Consider the following 8,125-nt stretch of genomic DNA (forward strand, 5'->3'; position numbering starts at 1 on the left):
CCCAATACTATATTTTCTGAGTTCTCTATCACTCAGCACCATTAAAAAATATTATTACTGCCCTAGCCGGTTTTGCTCAATGGATAGAGCGTTGGCTTGTGGACTGAAGGGTCCTAGGTTTGATTTAGGTCAAGGGCACATGCCTGGATTGTGGGCTCAATCCCCAGTAAGGGGCGTGCATGAGACAACCAATCAGGAAGTCTCTCTCATCATTGATGTTTCTATTTCTCCCTCTCCCTTCCTCTCTAAAATAAATAAAAATATATTTAAAAAATATTATTACTTATGAAGTAAAAATGAATCTTAAAAGTGTTTGGATGCGGGGGCGGGGGGGCAAGTGACAAAGCCAACTGACTGCGGTTGAAGAAGACACTGTGGCTGGGTCTGTGGCAACCACGACTGCCCAACCGGAAACCAAACCAAACAGTCATCTTCAGAATGTCCGGCAAAGACCGAATTGAAATCTTTTCCTCGCGAATGGCACAGACCATTATGAAGGCTCGATTGAAAGGAGCACAGACAGGTAGAAACCTCCTTGAAGAAAAAATCTGATGCCCTAACTCTTCGATTTCGACAGATCCTGAAGAAGATCAGAGACTAAAATGTTGATGGGTGAAGTGATGAGAGAAGCTGCCTTTTCACTTGCTGAGGCCAAGTTCACAGCAGGGGACTTCAGCACCACAGTTATCCAAAATGTGAATAAAGCCCAAGTGAAGATTTGAGCAAAGAAAAAGAATGTAGCGGGTGTTACCTTGGCAATATTTGAACATTACCATGAAGGAACTGACAGTTATGAACTGACTGGTTTAGCCAGAGGTGGGGAACAACCGGCTAACTAAACTAAAGAGGAACTATGCCAAAGCAGTGGAGCTACTGGTGGAACTTGCCTTGCTGTAGACTTTCTTTGTTACTTTGGATGAAGCTGTTAAGATAACCAACAGGCATGTAAATGCCATTGAACATGTCATCATTCCCAGGATTGAATGTACCCTTGCTTATATCATTGCAGAGCTGGATGAGAGAGAGTGAGAAGAGTTCTCTAGGTTAAAGAAAATACAGGAGAAGAAAAAGACTCTCAAGGAAAAAACGGAGAGGGACTTGGAGAAACGGAGGGTAGCTGGAGAGGTGACGGAGCCTGCCAAACTTTGGGCTGAAGAGAAAGATGAGGATCTTCTGTTTGAATAATCTTGCCTGCTCTGGTTCTTTCAGAAGTCCTGACGTGACACCATTTTATTTCAGTGTTTAGGTTTGGTTCGTGTTGGCTGTTTATTTTTTGTCTAATTTCACTGGCTGTAAAACTCTCCTGGATATCTATTTATGGGATTACTTTTGCAGAAACATAATTTACCAACCATTGATCACATATGAGATTTAGAGAACCTGCCCAGGAACTTGTAGAATTTATTCTGCATAAGCGTCACCCTACCCCAATTATAAATGGTTACAAGTGATCGGCTTACCAAGCATATTAGGAAATTCACCTTAGGAACCAGCAGTGGTCTCGGGCCAATACAAGGAGGCCAGCAACTGTAGGAGCACCCTCCATTCCTACCCACTCACACCCCTGGCGCTGCTGTCTGACATAGCTGCAGCCATCCTGTGTTTCTGTGGTACTTCTCCAGCTCTAGGAAAGCCTTCCCTTAATTTACCTTGCATGACAGGTCTCTGTTTGTTCTCTCTGTCATGGAACAGTTGTACCAATTTGCATGTGACTGTGGTATAAACAGTAAAATTATTATTTTTTTTAAAGTGTTTGGATGGGTGAACACAATACATTTTCTAAAATAAAATAGAGTGCCTAAATCAAATTCTACATGTGGTGCAATCATTTTGTACATATAGTATATGAGTGAATATTGACTATTTAAATTCTGGACTTCTTCTCACTCAAAAATTAATATAAATTAGATTTCACTCTGTTATTGTGATGACAACATATACATGACCAGAAAGGAACACTGTGCATTTGGTGATGAAGCTTTGAAATGAATAAGTCAGATTAATTATTTCTGAATGATTTGTTTTTTCCTTGCTTGAATCCAAAACATCATTAAGATGCCTAGACACTGCTGATAATAGACCAAGGTGAGCCTTCTGTCAGCACACACAAGGGTCTGCCGCGGAACTCACAATAGCACACATACCAGCATGCTAATCGGCAGCCCGGGAGCAGAGCCCACAAAGGGCCAAGATGGCAGGGAAATCTCAAAGAGCGCAGCACTTCAGTAACAAGATTTTCCGCCGGCTCATTAATATTTACCAAAGCCAAGAGAGCTGTTTTTTTTTTTTTTTCTTTCATTTAGCCACAAATGCCTCCTTAAAATGATTCCTACATTGAGACAGCATTAGAAAAATAAACTATGCATGTAAAAGAAGCTTCAAATGGAAGACAGGGGGCTTTTAAGATGAGCCTGCATTCAGTGTGAGCATCTGCACCCAGAAGACCATTTACACAAATTAACATATTTTATCTACTGTAAAAAAAATGAAATAATTTACCCGTACATGACTGTTTAATTTAAATTACTATCAGGGAATGCTCTAACATTATTTGTACACCCTACCACACATTCTGATCACCATGGCAAAGATTTGCCACTTAAAAAGAAAGCCAGTGGAAAAGATGTCTTCAACTGCAAGCAGGGTTCCCTTGAATTACTTAGCGGGGTGATCAAGAAATCAGTGTTGGATAGAGACAGACCTGGGTTTGCATCTGACACTAGCTGTGCAGTATTAGGTAAATGACACAATCATTCCGAACCTAAGATTTTCCATCTGTAAGGTGATTAATATGAACTGGATTTACTCCATAATATGAGAGGACTCCAAAATACAAGATGATTGACTCCATAGGACAAGACAGAGGCATATGTCTACCTGCACTGAGCAGGGCTGCTGAGGACAGAATGTGTGGACATTGTCTATTCATAGCATCATGAGAAGTCGGGGCCAACTCAAGGGCATATAACATACACAAATGGTTAACAAAAACTGCCTTGCGTAGTTTTGAGTTTAAGAAACTATATAGTACATGGCCCATTCAAAGTTTGAAATAAATGTTGAAGGGTTTTCTTTTTGTTTGCTTTTGTTTCTGTAATTAAAGTATTTATTAGAAGACCTTTAGAGACTAGAGATGATAATAAAAAATAACATTACCTATCATCCCACCTCCTTGAGAGAACTAATATTAATTTAAATTACTATCAGGGAATGCTCTAACATTATTTGTACACCGTACCTTAAGTTCCAATAACCATGGCAAAGATTTACAACTTAGTAAGTAGCCTTCTAGTTCTTTCTCTATATATGTCAGTAAGCTTGTATACAGCTGTATAACTTTTTATTTTATGGATATGGAATCCTACTTTGCATTATCTCACTTGATTCTCTCCAATACACTCCCACCCATTGAAAACAGACTATGAATATATTTCCATATCTTTTGCTATTATTTTATAAGATCATTTTAATTCCTGATGACATTTCATTGTGTGTATGTATTGCAGTGTTTGTATCACAATATTTAATCAGTATGTATCTGGCAATAAATATACATATTTATCATATATATCATTAATTATCTTTTAACCTAAATACCCTTATGACAAATATAACAAAAATATTATTTTCTTCAACCTGAAAACATGCATTTTCTACAAATCCCACTTTTTCTAGTTGTTTATTTAATTTTTGAGTAATTAATACATTTGTTTGTCTCACCAGTTGATTTTATATCAATATAATATAAATAAAAAATAAACTATAAAAAATATCTTCCTTTCATCCTTGTGTCTTATTTACTCATTCCCCACCTCATCTACTCTACAGGCAACATGGTTATTAATGTATATAGTCTTTTAGATTTTATTTATGAATATATAAGTAAATATGAACATACATAATAACTTTACCCCTGCTTTCCGTAAAGGGTAGCATATAATATATTCATTGCTATATTTTCTTTTTCCATTTAATAATATATTTTGTAGTTATTTCTATATTGGTATTTAATGAGATTTCTCATTCTTTTATTTATAACTAGTAGCCTGTTGCATGAAATTCGTGCATGAGGGGCGGGATTCCCTCAGCCCAGCCTGCACCCTCTCCAACTGCTGTCAGACATCCCTCTCACAATCTGGGACCACTGGCTCCTAAACGCTCACCTGCCTGCCTGCCTGATCACCCCTGTCTCTGCCTGCCTGATCGCCCCTTACTTCCTTCCCCTGCCAGCCTGATATCGCCCCCAACTGCCCTCCTCTTCAGGCCTGATCTCACCCCCAACTACCCTCCCCTGCCAACCTGATCTTGCTCCCAGCTGCCCTCCCCTGCTGGCCTGATCACCCCTAACTGCCTCTGCCTTGACCCCACCACCGTGGCTTTGTCCGGAAGGAAGTTGGATGTCCAGAAGATGGCCAGTCGACCCGATCTAATTAGCATATTACCCTTTTATTAGTATAGATTATATAGGATAGGATTGCTTAAATGGGCAGGGGACGGGGGAGCCTTTTTCAGCAGGAGGAGATGCTCTTGGCAGACAAAAATACATAATCCCTGTATCTAGACTGATAGCCAGCCATATGCACTATACTGTCAAACCGGTCATTAAAAAATTGAACTGCTTTGTTATACCTTACACCAAACAGCTGTTGCCCTTAAAACCCCTCTTCAGCCCCCACCTTAGGTTCTGTCTTCACAGTTCACCAGATTAGGTTCTAATTGGTCAGTTTCTATGCCAGTCAGTGTCAAAAGCTCTGCCTCCTAGGTAGCCATTGGCTCCTTGCAGTTCACCCAGATTTGGTTCTGATTGGTAGGTTTCTATGCCAGTTAGCATCTCCAGGCCTATCTCCGGGCCTGATCAGAGAGGTGGGGCTGATCAGCAGCCCCTGTGGCTGCTGGTGAGGCCTGGAGAGAAAGAGAGGCAAGGGCTGATCAACAGCTGCCACGGAGGCTGTGGATCAGACTCTGCTTCTCTCTCCGGGCCTCTCTCCAGGCCTGATCCACAGCCCCCTTGGTAGTCAGTGCTGAGTTGCCACATTGCCCACAGAGCAGCAGTCAGTGCTGGGTCACCTCGGCGACCCAGCACTGACTGCAAAACTGACTTCCTGTGTTCAATCGTCTGTTCAGTTGTTTTGGACGTTACAACCCTGGTCCTTTATATATAGAGAGAGATTGCATAGCATTACATTGTATAGGTATACCATAATTTAGCAAAATTTATTTAACTGGCCCTTTACTGATTGGTATTTAGCTTTATTTCAATATGTTGCTCTTGAAAAAAATTTGCAGTAGTGATTCATATTTTCCATATATTATTTCACATGTATGCAAATGTATCTTTCATTCAGATTGATATTCAAAATATTTAACAACGTGTAGGTTATACTAGGGCTTATCACTGGATTATCAGTTCTACCAAATAAATTCCCGGAAATAGAATTGCTCACCTTAGTTCCATGTAAAGGTGGGGAGGGGAGGCATAACTTTCCACCATCATGTGCTCCTTTTTGAACTCATTTGGGTTTCTTCCCTAAATTCGCCCCCGCAGCTCAGGTCTGATCTCAGCTACTTTTGGCACCCTTTCTATGTATTATGAACTTTGTGGATTTTACTTGTCTCCTGCTAATTTCATTGATATGTCTAACTGAATCATTCCTCCACAGAATTGAATATTATGATTTTTTAAAATGTATTTTTATTGATTTAAGAGAGGAAGGAGAGGGAGAGACAGAAACATCAATGATGAGAGAGAATCATTGATCGGCTGCCTCCTACATGCCCCACACTGGGGATCAAACCTGCAACCCAGGCAAGTGCCCTGAACTGGAATCCAGCCTTGATCTTCTGGTTTATAGGTCAATCCTCAACCACTGAGTCACAACATCTGGGCTTATTTTAAAGGTTTTGTAAAATTTATAGGTGAAAAAGTGCTATCTGCTATTGATTCAATTTGTATATTTTACAAATAATTTTAAAAGTGGATATTTTCATATGTTTATTAATTATTCTATTTCATTTTAGCAAATGAATTATTTCTATCCTTTGCTTACCTTTCTACTGAAGTCTTATTAGTCTCCTTTTTGTTTTCCAGCAGCATGTTCAATATTAAGGTTATTTGTAAATATTTTTATTTCATTATTTTCCTTATAATTTTTACTTGGAAATGGTTTGAGTAGATATTTTCATTTAAAGTACTTCTATTTTTTACAGAAATAACAGAATCAAGGAAATAAAAAGTAGACTGATTCCTTCACTCACTCATTCATTCATTCATTCACTCACTCATTCAAAATGTATCAAATGGCTAAGTATTTCTCTAGGTCCTGATGACACAGAAAGGAATAAATTCCAATCCTCATGGCACTTTTATTTCAGCTAGAAGCCCGGTGCATGAATTCATGCACGGGTGGGGTCCCTCTGGGTGGCCTTCAGGAATTGGTCTGAAACCCACAGTCCAACACTGCCTGCAGCTCCCACTCATCCAAGCCCCACTGTGCCTGCCACGGGCTCACAGTCAATCAGTTCCTATCAGAAGAGGCTCACCAGCCATGAGCCCTGCATCTGGTGCCCTCCCAAGGGGAGTGGCCTGTGGGATCGAACTGAAACCAGCTCTCCAACATCCCCCCGAGGGGTCCTGGATTGCAAGAAAGCACAGACCAGGCTGAGGGACGACTGGTGCACTACTGGGCCAGGGGGGACTGCAGGAGAGTCCCAGGGTGTGTCCAGCCCATCTCGCTCAGTCCCGATCAGCTGGACCCCTACTGGTCAGAGCATCAAGCTAACCTACTGGTCAAAGCATCTGCCCCCTGGTAGTCAGTGCATGTCAAAATGACTGGTTGACCAGTTGACTGCCCCCTGGTGGTCGGTGCATGTCATAGCGAGCGGTTTAGCAGCCTTAGCATATTATTAGCATACTAGAGGCCCGTTGCACAAAAATTTGTGCACTCGGGGAGGAGGGGGTCCCTCAGCCCGGCCTGTGCCCTCTCCCAGTCTGGGACCCCTCGGGAGATAACGACTGCTGGCTTAGGCCTGCTCCCGTGTGGCAGAGGTCAGGCCCAATCCCTAGGTGCAGACCCCAGTCGGGCTCAGAGCAGGGCCGATTGGGGAGTTGGGGTGCCTTCCCCTGTCATGCACAGAGCAGGGCAGATTGGGAGGTTGTGATGCCACCCTCAGTCACGCTCAGGGTAGGGCCGACTGGGGGGTTGGGGCACCACCCCCTGTCACACTCAAGGCAGGGTCGATGGGGAGGTTGTGGTGCCACCCCCTGTCACACACAGAGCAGGGTCAATCAGGGGGTTGGGGAGCTACCCCTGTCACGCACAGAGTAGGGCCAATAGGGGAGTTGGGGCACCGCCACTGTCACACTCGGGGCAGGGCCAATGGGGAGGTTATGGCTCTACCCCATCACACACAGAGCAGGGCCTGTGGGGGGGGGCGTTGGGGCGCCGCACCCTGTCACACACAGAGCCGCAGGGCGATCAAGGGGTTGGGGGGCTCCCCCCTATCAGGCACAGAGCAGGGCCAATCAGGGGGTTGGGGCGCCTTCCCCTGTCAGGAACAGAGCAGGGCCAATAGGGAGGTTGTGGCCCCGCCCCCTGTCACACACAGAGCTGCAGGGCGATCAGGCATTTTGGGTGCTGCCCCCTGTCACACCGATCCCTGTGCCGGGAGGCCTCGCGGCTCTGCTGATCCCGGTGCTGGGAGGCATATTACCCTTTTATTATATAGAATAGAGGCCTGGTGCATGGGTGGGGGCTGGCTGGTTTGCCCTGAAGGGTGTCCTGGATCAGGGTGCGGGTCCCCTCTGGGGTGCCTGGCCAGCCTGGATGATGGGATGATGGCTGTTTGCAGCTGGACACACACCCTTCAGGGTGGGGGTCCCCACTGGGGTGCCTGGCCAGTCTGGGTTGAGGGGCTGAGGGCCGTTTTCAGGCTGGGACTGAAGCTCCCAACTGCTCCTTTTTTTCTTTTTTTTTCTTTTTTATTCTGGGCCAGCTTTAGCTCTGGCTCCAGCTCTGAGGCTTCTGCTGCTGAAAGAAGGTATCTGGTTTGTTTCGGTTCTATAATCGAAACTCTGTATCAACTCCAGCGCTGAGATCCCAGCTCAGTGAAAGCTGGTTTCTGGGGT

At 43.8% G+C, this 8,125-nt stretch overlaps 1 pseudogene; it reads left to right on the plus strand.

Annotated features, from left to right (window-relative positions):
* The first annotated feature begins 360 nt into the window (after positions 1-360).
* Positions 361-1,327, plus strand: LOC132240253 (V-type proton ATPase subunit D-like; annotated as a pseudogene).
* Positions 1,328-8,125: the final 6,798 nt, after the last annotated feature.

Source organism: Myotis daubentonii, chromosome 8 (assembly GCF_963259705.1).
Source record: "Myotis daubentonii chromosome 8, mMyoDau2.1, whole genome shotgun sequence".
Classification (NCBI taxonomy): Eukaryota; Metazoa; Chordata; class Mammalia; order Chiroptera; family Vespertilionidae; genus Myotis; species Myotis daubentonii.